Source organism: Pteropus alecto, unplaced genomic scaffold (assembly GCF_000325575.1).
Source record: "Pteropus alecto unplaced genomic scaffold, ASM32557v1 scaffold45, whole genome shotgun sequence".
NCBI lineage: Eukaryota > Metazoa > Chordata > Mammalia > Chiroptera > Pteropodidae > Pteropus > Pteropus alecto.
Window position 1 is genome coordinate 5862261 of NW_006442491.1, and position 13275 is coordinate 5875535.

General features: G+C 36.5%; 1 protein-coding gene across 7 annotated transcripts in view; it reads left to right on the top strand.

Annotated features, from left to right (window-relative positions):
* Window positions 1–13275, top strand: part of KIF16B (kinesin family member 16B) — a 278826-nt gene that overhangs the window by 102982 nt on the left and 162569 nt on the right. The gene's annotated exons all lie outside the window — the stretch shown is intronic.

Consider the following 13275-nt stretch of genomic DNA (forward strand, 5'->3'; position numbering starts at 1 on the left):
CCTGGGTTCCAGTTTGGCAGCCCCTGGTTTAGAGTGTAACTTTATTTCAGGGATATTTGCTTGCATTAGCTTTCAATTATTTGATCTATTTGGGTTTTCTTGTTTAGATAAAAAAAAATATATGTATTTATTTTTCCTTTGACTGCGTTTTTATATCTATCACCTTTTGTCCTTTCTGTCTATCTGTCTGTCTGTTGTCTATCAGTCTAGGTTTCATTTTCATAGCTCTTCTCTTCTTTATGTCCTTTACTGTCTCTCTAGGATCTCTGTTTTCCCATGTGTTCTTTGTACTCCAGTCTTCACTTCTTAATTATTATTTTTCTTTTTCGTCCTTCCTGAGTTCTGTACATTTTCTTCTCTGCTTCTGTTGTCTAATCATATCTTTGAATTCTTGGAATGTTTTATTGCAACTTTCTAGCTGGTGGCCATATTTTCTGGTGAATTTTTTTATACTGAGAAATAATTTTTTGATTCTTATAGTAGGTATGGTGAATTTACTTGTTCTTTTGTTCCTGTTCAAATTATTTGTATTTTCCTGAATTATCTACGAGTAGTAGAGTCCTGTGATGGTAGAGGACTTAACTTTCCTAGTTTCTCAGCAAAGGTATTTACTGCTGCTGCCACTGGAATGGGAGGTTTCTTTGCTTCCCGTGCTTTTTCTCTCTGCCCCCCCAGTGCTTCCTGCTCTACCCTGTTCATTCTCAGACCTGCCCAGAGCAGTTCACAGAGGGTGAACCCCTCTCCTTCTGGTGGTGAATAGTTTTTGCTGGTGTTTGCTGGGTCTGCTACTAATACTATCCCTCACTTTCCACCTGCCCCCAACTCTTCCCCGCAGCATCCCCTCCCCTGCACACTGTTGTCACTTTCATGTGCCATCAATTCTGCTGGTGTGGGTGTACCCGCATATTTTCATATTATTTGAAATAAGCATCATAACAGGTTTTGTATATTCTTCTTCTTCTATTTGCTTTTCATGGTTTTTAGAAGTGGCAAGATTCCAGTGTGGGCAATCCTCATATTCCTACCAGAACCTGGAGAGATCCCATTTATTCTTTTTAAAATAAGTAAACATGTGCTTATTTTTAAAATATTGAATTTTAAAGTAAATGAAACCAAGGTCCAAATTTAAAAAAATTTGGTTTTCAACCCTTGCTTCAGATATCTTTGGGAATGTTTCATGTGCATTGGGTGCGTAATCTTCACCAGAACTGGGTAGTGTGAACGTGAGACAAGGTTTTTTAAATAATTAACTTCCTCTCCTGATTTCTGTTTGCCAGATTCATAAGAGGGAGATTTAAATGACCTAGACTAAAATCTGAGAAATAGTGATCATTTATTGACATGGTAGTAATTATTTCAGTTTAGTGGAAATGGCATAGAGATCTAGAGAAGGAAGTCTTTAAGTTACTTAGGAGAGCTATTTTGAGTCATTTATAATTTATCAAGAATCACTATCAGTGAAAATTTCAATACCAAGAGAATTGCAGTTGTGTGTGCTTCATAAACTTTCCTAGTGGCTAGGGGAGCTCCATTTTTTTTCTGTTCTTCATTATTCTATGAAATGTGTTTTTATGTCTCCCAAGTCTAGCAGCATCTTGCATTTGCTGCTATAAATGTATCCCATCAGAAGGCCAAATAAGGAAGTTACAATTATAGAAATGTTTTCCCTAAAGACATTAGCCACATGAGATGCTAAATGACTTACTCTATTTTAGTCTTTCTCATTTGTATTTTTTTTTTTCCTATGTGAGCTTGGGAGGCAACTTGCAGAATATATGCTGACAAGTTTATTTTCTGTGTAACATGGAGGAGTAGAGATTTTCGACTCACCCAAACCTGTCTGAGAATATGAGGAATGTAGAAGATGACATTGTCATCATCCGTGCTGCCCTGCACTCTATTCATACTCATATTACTTGTCACTTAAAACAAATTGCAGCATTCTTTGGTGGAAAACAGTAAGTTATAAACGGCTCACATCATTTTACTATTTATCGCTCTCAGAATGGTACATTCAAGTCTTCAGAGTGGAGCTCCTATCAGTTAAAGTATGGATCTGAAATAAGATATATTTGCTTCCAAATGTCATGCATCCCTACTCATGTAAAGCTCAGTTCGGGCCCACTTCATTTGTTGAGCACGCACCGTACACCACTGTTAGGGGCTTGGGTTACAAACCTGAGTGGGTGCTGACTTTGTTTTTATTTTATTCTGTTTTTTTAAAAACAATTATATAATTTTCAGGTGTACATTATAATTTGACATCTTTATATTCTATTGTGTGTTTACCACCCGAAGTCCAGTTTCCTTCAGCTAACATAAAAAACTCACAGCCTGTTGAGTGAGACAACATATGACTTAGTACAGTCAGACAGGAACAGTAGTGGAAGTGGGAAACTTGAAGCCTGTTGGGCAGATTGTGTGTGTGTGTGTGTGTGTGTGTGTGTGTGTGTGTGTGTGTTTGCAGATGTTGTCACAGAGGTCTCAGATCTTCTTTGGCTCTCTTCTTTTTTGCCTCCTGCTTTTGCAGTAGAACTTTGCTAGCTTGAAGCCAGTAACCTAGCATTTTGGTATTTTAAACTGGAAGACACCTGATGGGTCTTTGAGCTCTGTGTGCACATGTTAAATGGTAGAGTTGGAGCTTATTCATAAAGTTTATTTTTGTTGTAGTGCCAGTCCCAAGTTGTATGAACACCAGCACTGAGGTGTTTAAGTATTCGTGTCCCTTTTAGCTTTATATTTATTTCCTTTGTGGTCTAAATTAGCAAAGATATATAAAGTAGCGAGAAGTTAAAACTCAAACACTAGTAAACTTTACCATAGATTAGTACAGAAGTAGGCCGGAACGCATTTCAAATTTTTAAAAAATCTGTATGTCCTTTCTGTACCTTTTCTTTTTCTCCTTGATTATTTAAACTTTCTTCTAGTATTTCTGCTGTTCCGTCTCATAGTTACCCTCATTAAAAACTGTTTCTGGTTTACCTTTATGTCCCACGGTGCCTTGCTCATAGAATTACTCAGTGAACCAAATTATATGAACTCAGTTCAGTACTAGCATCTGTTTTCTAGTAATTATCTTACTCATCGAGCATCAGTTTTACTGCTGTTGATGTAATGAGAGGTTTTACATGCTATTATTAATACTTTTATTTAATTTTCCTCTATTTTGACATTTACGTTCAGTTTTATAACCTCATTTCCAACAATTTTTTAAGAACAGTCTTTATTTTGAAATGGTTTCGGTGCTTACTGCCCCTTGTCTTAGACCACACACCACATGCCCAGCAACGTTCTAAAGTTCCTTGTTTAGATCATCCCTTATTGATCATCTCAGAATAATTCTTTTCAGAATGAATTTGCAGGCTGTCTTTTTGTGTTTTTGCTACTTTTGCAAGTGGGAAACCATGTGGATATAGAACTTTTTTGCTCTTGATATTTTCCCCTCAAAAAACTGTGAATGTCATTTCCTCAGTATTGCCAAAGGACATTCGTATATCAGCCTAATATTTTTTTCCTTTGTAAATATTTTCCCCTTTGGTTGTGATACTTATAGGATTTCTATATTTATTTTTTAAATTTTAAGTTTTTAACTAAATTCTTCTTTCGTTTTCTTACTCATAGACCTTTTACCCTTCAGATGTTGGCCTCTTTTCAGCTTCTTTCCATTGACTCTTGGTAGCTTCTCTTTCATTTTTTTTTTCTTCTTTTCCTCTGGAATACCCTTTTCCTTTAGTTGAGATTTTCCATTTGCCTTCCTCTGTATCGGTTATTTTTTCTTACATTTTTTTCATCTCTTCATTTTTTACACTTTGCCTTTAATGCCTATCTCTTGTTTGTTCTCTCCTTCACTCATTTGGTTATTTGGAGTGCAAATTTTGTTGTTTTCTCTTCTAATACAGAATTTAATTCTGAGTTTGCACTCCCATCTCAACTGTTTCATCCTCCCCCCCATCCCCCGCTTTATTTTCGAGGTCACATTTTCTTGGATTAGGTTATATTTCTTATTGTAAACAGAATAGAGCAAAAATAGTTTATTTCTGGTATCTGGAATACACTGTTCCCCTTATTTTGCACTGCGAAATGTTTTTGCCCTGAGAGTCCCTGTTGTTGGCTCTTGCTATGGACAATTGTTGCATGTTACTTAAATTGTTTTGCTAGTACTTGTCGCTTGTTGTTTCTTGTCAATGATGCTGGTCGATGTTTGTTAATGCTGTTGATATTGTTGTTGCTTATGTTCTTGGTTACTTGTGTTTGCTGTTTGTTGTTGCTTTTACCTGATTAGGGATTTTCTCTGGTTCCCAACAGTGCTTACCTACTTTCTTGTTAGAATTCTTTGCCAGATTGCAAGCTGATTCTTAGTATCTTGCAGTTATTTGTCTAGCTCAGCTTGCCTTTCTGAAGAAGGATAGCCTGTTCTCATTGTATTTTATGGGATTATTTAAAGGAAGATTTATTCATAATAGAAACATCTGCATTTTATTTTACCTTGGAATAAGTGCAGCGTGAAAAACTATCTTCTTTACAGGACATTGCACAGGTAGCTCTTCCTCCTTCTGCTCCCTCCTGTTTCCTTCCTCCTTCATGTGCCAAACACAGAGTGCAGTGGCCTGTTTCTTTCACCTCGGTTGTGAGTGACAGTTTTACAGAAGGAACACTAGCAATGGGGATGGTTGGGTTGAGATGATGAAATGGTCTAGGCTACTTCAGAAAGGAGGTCCCTCCTGCCCAGAATTGGCAATGGGGATATGGAGAGGCATGGGTAGAAATCTGTCTTTCTGTCTAACCTTGCTGTTTTTTCAGACACTTACCTTTCCATGGTTTTATTGATAGAAATATCTCTCAGCATCTCACTCTATCAGTCCTATTTCCAAATCTCCAAGTGTTTGTTAGTTTGAATTTTTTTCTGTGTTTTCATTAGTATTTTAATGTGGAAATAGATGGCAGTGGAATCGCTACCACTGGTTTTAGCAGTTGCTGTTGTAGAAGAGGAAAAATAATTTTTTCCCTACTTTTCTAAGTTCTTCTGGCTGATCTAATAATCAAATTGATATGAGACAGATTAACAGGAGAAAACAACCAAATTTATTACGTATATACATATAAGGGTTCCATAAAAATATGGAACCGCAGGAGGTTGAGGCTTATGTGCCATCTTGAGCTAAGGAGAAGGTAGGTGGTGTGGTTTGAGACCTCATTAGGGCACAAAGGCAATTCACATGGAAATGAAAAAGCAAATATTTTGTGAACAAATGTTTGTTGGCTATCTTTAACAATGGGACACAAAAGAGGACCCTTGCTAGATTCCTCTGTCTGTCATGTAGGTCATATAAAGCTACAGTTATCTGTGATGATAGCTCCCTTCCTGGAGCTGGTGCTGTTTTAACTTCTTTTAGGTAGTTAAGGGGAAGGTCAAAGGTTCTTCACGAGTCTTTTGTTTCTTAAAAATAACCAGCTTAAAATAATCAACATCCTCAGAAAGCCATATTTTGGGGTGGCAAACTCTGCTCCCCCTCACCATCAAACCCCAAGACTTCTTACTGGAGCTTTTAGCTTGAGGTGGATATTTTAAATGGAATTTTTCAGTGTAGGTTTCTGGCATACCTTTTCTTTTTCTGATCAAATTGCAAGTCACTCTCTAGGACCCCTTCATCCCTCTTCCCATGATTAGTGAAGTTAAAGGCAGGTCTCTGATCTCAGTTCAAGAAAGTGATCAAAAACATTGGGGCATTTTTCACATCAGAATGAGTTTGTGATTTGTTACTTATCTGCACCTTTCTTCAACTGTCTAATTTTAGGGTAGAGTTTTTAGGTCATAGTAAGTCTTTTAGAACAAGGAGAAGAAAAAATGAAAAGATGTTCTAAATGGCTCACATCTAATGTAAGTCAGATAAGCCCCTAAAGAGATGTATTAAACTCTTTCCTCTTTTCCTGTTTTCAAGTACAGTCCATGGTCTGAAGGATTTAAAGTGCTCACTTAGTTTGCAAGGAACCATTCATTTCGTGTTTGAGTACCTGCCTTGTGTTGGGGCCTTGAAAATCAAGTATAAAAAGGCATGGTTCTGTTGCAAGAGGTAATGTGGGTATAGAGTTGGTGAATATGGATGGGTTTAATCCAGTGTATGGGGTGATTTTTTGAGTGTTAATATTTTCTCAAGTTTGTTTGCAAGTTTTATCTAAGAACATTTACTGCTCAGTCCGTAAAGTCTTCAGAAATCCACTGTTCTACCTAGTGTGCATATTGTTGTTTTAAGCCTAAATTGATACAATACCTAAGATTTAAATAGTTTCATCTCTATTAATTAGATCAAGATTTTCCCTGTTGTGCAGTTAGAATCCATGGACCTTTTAGGTAACTGAGAGCTGGCAGTAACATTATGAATATATTTTTTTAATTGAGTGTATGTAGTCTGTTTTAAGGAATTTTGTAGACTTCCATTACTTAACATTTCTGTATTTCAGTTGCACTGATAAAGCATAAATTGACAACATTATCATGGCATATGAGATGCAGACGTAAAATGGTCCCGTAGGAAAGTGTTAATGGAATCAAGATGGTGCAGAAGAGCTTGCCACCGGTTCAGTTGCAGCCCCCAGATAGGCAGTGACATTTAAAAAATGTCTACTGAAGCCAGACAACCGGTTCATTAGATTAATTAAAGTACAAACTAATGCTGATCTAGTGTTCGGATAAGGACCACAGGGCTGTTGAAGTTAGAATCAGCCAGTGTTTGACATTGTTCTCTTTAAAACCGCAATGGAATTCCCCTTATGGTTTCTTATAAACTTTTGAATTTGCCTTTTAACAAAGAAGAGGACTTTTAGCATCTCTGATTTTATTCTCAATATTTAACTGCACAAGGGTAAATTTTATTTTTATTGAAGGTGACAACCTCCTTTTCCCCGATTCATTTCTCCCACTCTTTATGGGGCATTGATGATATCAAGGTAGTGACAGCAGGCTTCTACTCTCCCATAGGCTGTCCATTCTGGCAAATCCTATAGGAAGAGGAAGTTGTCTTCACTATCGTGGTCAAATACAGTTTTTTTTTTTTCTTTTTAATCTTAATCCTTTGTGTACTGATATGTCTGTAAAATTCAATAAAAATGAATTGCTAGAATAACAAAATGGAAAATAATACAAAAATATAAGTTCCAGTGTTTTATTATTTGATTCATTAAATTACTCTAATTGCTCTTTAATTTTCTGAGTATTTGCATTTGATTTCTGTACTTATTGTGGAATAGTAGTGAACAGTTTGCAGACCATACTCTGAATTGCTGCTTGCATTTCATTGGACTTGAATTGGACTTGCATTTCATTAAGAAACGCTCTGTGATTCTGGGAAAAAGGGCCTGACACTCCCATCTCCTTTTAAAAGTGCTGGCATGGGCAAAAACATGACATGCCGTTAAGGTCCTTATTTTTAGGAAAAGCCCATCAAAACTGCTCCTTGGCTGTGACATTTGAGAGCACTGACAATTCCAAGCCACTTGTGACTTTTGTTTGTTATTAAAATTGCTGACTTAAAAGCATATTTAAATTAGTGCCTGTAAAGTCCCTGGTTGGAAGGATCTCAGATATAGGGGAGAAAATACACTTACAGACACATACACACATACATATGTATGTATATAAACATACATGATGAATGAATAAATATATGTCCACATATATTTATGTATTCTTTTTTTCTATTTTTTGTCCAAAAAACCCCCAAAACACCTCTAATAAATGCACATATGATAACCAACACCCTGTACACTCAGTAACTTAATTCTGGGGAGAGTACGCAAGTACTGTACAAAACAGAACATAGCACGACGACAATATTTCTTCAGTCCTTACGTCTCTAATAAGTGCAGCCCAAGATTGAGAAGACCAAGAGCCATATTGTCCTTGCCCAAAACAAGCAACAAAAAATGTCATGATTAGAACAAAATAGCAATTTTCCAAAAGGAAAATAAGTTTAGGCTGAGCTAATATCTCTTGTCTTACTGTTATTTGTCATGCCTTAAAATCACCTATGGTATTCATGAAATGCCTACTATGTGTGCCAGAAATGACGGGAGGTGTAGAGAGCTATAGGCTTCATCTTGACTTCAGTTAACTCCCATGGAAATGACTACAGCTTGGTGGATATTTGTTTTTTTCTCTGGGCATAATAGAAGTATGTTAATTATAAAGCAAAGAATTGTAGGTTTCTGGTAGGAAGTATTCATGAAGCTGGAGAAGCCATCCTTTCTTTGGTTGATGAATACTACAGGTTGTTGTTATAGCTTCTGTTCTGCATAAATGTCTATTTATATATAATTTTATGCATAAAATGGATGAATATATATATTCCTAAAAGAACATATGTCTTTTCCTATTTTCTGTGCCAGGCTAATACCCTTTGTTAGCCCAATGTTGAAGTAAAAGATTGGAGAGGAAGGACCAAGCTCTTTAATCTACTGGTAGTACTGCCTCCTTAACACATTACAGGGCATATTGCTAAATGAAGGAAGAAAGGAAAGAAGAAAGAAAGGGAATATTTTTAGGATAGATACATAGTGCTTTAATTTATTCTTGCAACTGAGTATTTTTTTAAATATTTTGCTTAGTTTTAACTGTACACACACATTTTTTTTTATTGGTAGAAAGCATTTAATAAAAAAGCTTATTTTTCTATTAGAAGAAACTTAGTTTTAGCTAATATTAGGTCTGTGAAACTTCAGATTTTAAGAGTCTCAAAAGTAAAAAAATATAGTCAGTTTTTAAAGTTGTAACTACCTCAAGAAGTAAATTAACCTTTATTCATCTTTGTGGGAGGCGTAATTCTAAGATGGTCTAAAATTCTTGTCTCCTGGTGTGGACACGCTGTATGACCCCTTCTTCAAGTGTGGGTAAGACCTGTGAATATGAGATATCACTCCCATGATTATGTTACATTATATAAGACTCTGTCATAACAGATTAGAGATTTTCCTTCTGGCTTTGAATAAGTAAGCTGTCATATTGTGAGAGCATGGCTAGGACCTGAGGGTGACCCCTAAGAGCAGAAAATGACCCCTAGTTGACAGCTAGCAACACCCCCCCCAAACAAACAAACAAAATACGAGGACTTCAATCCTTCAACCGTAAGGAACTAAATTCTACCAACAACTTGAATGGGCCTGGAAGAGGACCCTGAGCCTCATATGAGAGCACAGTCATGACCAACTCTTGTGAAACCCTGAGCAGAAAACAGTTAACCCATGTCCAGACTCCTGACTCATGGAAACTGTAAGACAATAAATTTACATTTTGTTTTAAGCCACTAAGTTTATGATAATTTGTTATGCAGCAACAGAAGACTAACACAGTTTTAAAATTTATATGTACTTTGGGTTTTCACCTTTTACACAATCGCCCAGGGTAAATTATTGGTTTAGTTTAATATCAATGAAAAGAATTGTCTTTCTGACTGCAGAGCCCTCATTATCTGATGCTGTTGTGAGTGAGGCATTTCCTACAAGTTTCTGTTTTCAAGGTTACAAAAGTTTACCCCTTACAGTCAAGAAACAAGTTACCCATTTGTGGTGGAAATTTTTTAGATAATAGACACTTTCCCATCATCTTAAACATAGCATAGCAATAGAACAGCGCCTTAATACTTGGCCACACATGTTCTTAGTGTTGATAAGAACAATGAAAGAATTACTGGGGAGGAAGATTGTCTGGCCTCAGGCGTGGGGAGGTGGGATGATTAAAACAAGCAGCTGACAGGTGAAGAGTGAGCCTTTAGTGCCACAGCACTCTAAATGCTCCTTAATGATTCAGACAGACATCATTGTTAAGAAACTTAGGTGAATTTTATACCCCTATACAGGGATATCTTGAGGCCACACTTAGTACTGTGTTCTTCAGTGCAAAATTACCAACTACTACCCACATAGTTTTGTGTTCTTGAGTCTTTTTTTGCACAATAGCAGAAGCATCAGTGAACATAGATTGCATACTAAATGTTCCAAGTCATTTCACTTTCTCCTGGGAAAGCCTTATCTCTTGTCACCCCTGCACCTAACTTTTCCCAGTCACATCCTTCCTCATTTCTCAATGGCCATTTCTACTCCGTATGTGGGTCAGGAAGTCACATTATCACACCTGTGTAAACTGTGTGTGTGTGTGTGTGTGTGTGTGTGTGTGTGTGTGTGTGTTTATTTCAGTAAATTTTTCATTGAAGTATTGACATAGAGCTATCATGTGCAGAAGTCATAAGTGTCCAATTTTTTTTATATTTACAAAGTGAATATGTGCCCAACATCCTGATGGAAAAGAACGACTAACTGCAGCAGTTTGCCTCCTGCTTACTGCTCTCCCCTCGGAAGCCGACCCTTATCTTAAATCCTGTATGCACAGACTGTTTTGCCTGTGTTTGAACCCTAGACTCATGGAATCTCGCATCATTTTTTTTTCCTCTTTTTTTTTTTTTTTTAAACTCCACATTAGGTTTGTGATATTCACCCATGGTGTTTTCTGTAGCTGTTGTTCGTTCTCATTACTATATGTTATTCCATCGTATGAGTAAATGGCAGTTTACCCATTCTACTCTTAATGCACATTTGAGTAGTTTGCAGTTTTTGTGCGTGTATTTTGAATACTACTGCCATGAACATTTCAAACATGTCTTTTAGTGAATACATATATGCATTTCCACAGTGCAGAGGTCAGCAAGCTGCTCTGTAAAGGGCTAGGCTGTAAACAGTTCCCTCCTCAGGGCCCATATTTCCTGCATCCCCATCTTCACCTCTGCTGCTGCAGCACAAAAGCAGCCATAAATACTGCTTAAATGAATGAACGTGGAATGTGTATTTCAATAAAACTTTTATTATGGACATTGAAATTTGAATTTCATATAGTTTTCACATGTCATGAAATATGATTCTTTTGATTTTTTAAAAACCATCTGAAAGTGCGAAAATCAATCTCAACACATTGGGTGAAAAAAAAAAATAGGCAGCTAGCCTGATTTAGCCTTAGGCTAGAGTTGGCAGACCCCTGCCATGAGGCATGTGCCTAGGGTGGCCTGCTGGGTCATGTGGTGCAGATAGTATTTAAATTTAACTAAAGAAGATTCTGCCGGTTTTTCAAAGTGATCATATCCAGTTTACACCATATAAATTGTTTTTTAATGAATAAAGGACGTAGATTTTAGTGTTTGGATTTTGTGATTGCTTAGGAAAGAGTTGTTGGCTTACTATTGACTCTCGCCTGGTTGTGATTATGGGAAGTTAGATGTTTAGATAATTGGCTGGAACTGCACTTATTAGCAAAAATAATTGCACTGTGTGATTGGAAAGTGTTGCATGTATACCTTTTATTTTGTTTACTTCTTACTGTTAATGGACCAGATCAAGAAACACTCTTTTTTATTTAGAATTTCACGTTTCCTTGAACACCTCTATAACTTCAGTCACACATGCTTTACTTATAAAAAAGCTTTCAAATGTAATTTCTCTTTTTAAAATGGGTTGTGTTTCTGGGTTGTGTTTCCTGTTTTAATAAACTATTGGGGTAATATTATGTGTAGTCAGCATTCAAAATTATATTTGGGCTTTTGAAAGCTCTCCTCTTGTACAAGCTGAGTGAATGTGCCCTTTTGATTTTCTGTGCAATTTATCTTGCTAAAGGTATATTAATAATGTTTCAAAGTGTAATGTATCACTTACAGGAATGCTTATGTGAAATATTGTTGACCGTAAGAGTATTTATACAACCAAGACATACATTGATACTGCTGCTAAATTAATTGGGGGAGGAGGAGCTGCTCTTTTGGGATTGGCATTCATCTAAGAGTTCTGTGATGTAAAGGACATGAACTCTCTAAGGGTCTGGGTTTGAGTGGCAGACCATTTGGAAAATATTAACTAATTTGGTTCCTGGAGGACAGTTTATTTAGTTATTCACTGAGTACCCAGGTCACGTCCCTCCGTGTTGAGTTTACGTTTCTTTTCCCAAGTGTACTGCACTGCCAGGGCAGAAACTCACTTCTGTGCTGCTGTGTGCTCTTGACAAGCCATCGTTACTTGTGGTGTAAGCAGCTGTCTGAACGCTTTGATTCATTAGACTAATTTGATCTTAGTGATTGTGGTGGATATTAGGTTAATAAAAGAAAGGGGACCTATACTCTCTCTTCTCCATGAAAAGCAGATTTTATTACTAACTAGAAGCAGTGAGCCCATTCACTGGGGAATATGTACCTTCCAGAAGGAAATTGTGAGAAGCCAGAAGTTTGCCCCTTTTTCTTTGCCTTTTCCACCCTCTCTTCCTCCTCTTCTTTTTTTCTGAATGCCCTTCTGGTTATGATACTGGCTCAGGTGGCTGAGAAACAAATGAAATCTTTGTACCAAGTCCAGGAATTAACTTCCACCCTTCTTTCACCTATTAGAGAAGACCTATTTGTCATTAGAGAAGACCTATTTCTACTGTATGTATTTTTTCTCTCCCTTTTTATGTGAAAGAATGGTGAAAAGCAGCTTGCAAAAAATGTGAATTGGACAATCTTTGCTTTAATATTTGTTTCTTTCCTGCTTAATTAAGAACTAAGAATCTATATGCCTTATGATATCACGGCCTCATGCAAAACCACTGTTAATAAGTTTCTATATAGAGTTTTAAATTTTATTTTCATGAATGTGTGCCTGATGCCTATGAAGGATGGTAGATTTTGACTGAAAGCATTAATAAATTTTTCAAGCGTGATTTCATCTGATAAAATGGTGGCTGAAATTCCTTTGTCTTCCAGATACTTGCAAATTTTCCCTTTTTCTTTGTCCCCTCCCCCCAGTTTTACTGAAATATAATTGATATAAGAATATTGTACTAGGTGTATAACATGAAGATGAGGTATATGTACATATTGTAAAATGATCCCCATAATAAATTTAGTTAGCATTCATCACCTCACATAGTTACATTTTTTTTCTTGTGATGAGAACTTTTAAGATTTACTCTCTTAGCAACTTTAAATTTTACAGTACAGTATTGTTAACTTTAGTCACCAGGCTGTACATTACATTACATAACGTATTTATCTTATAACTACAAGTTTGTACCTTTTGACTTCTTTCACCCATTTTGCCCCCTGTCCTCTTTGACAATCACCAGTTTATTATCTGTGTTTATGAGTTTGGATTTTTTAGATTTCAAAGTGAAGTCATACAGTATTTTATTTGTCTTTCTCTGTGTCTTTTTTCACTTAGCATAATGCCCTCAAGGTCCATGTTGTTCCATATGTCAGGATTTCCTTTTTTTTT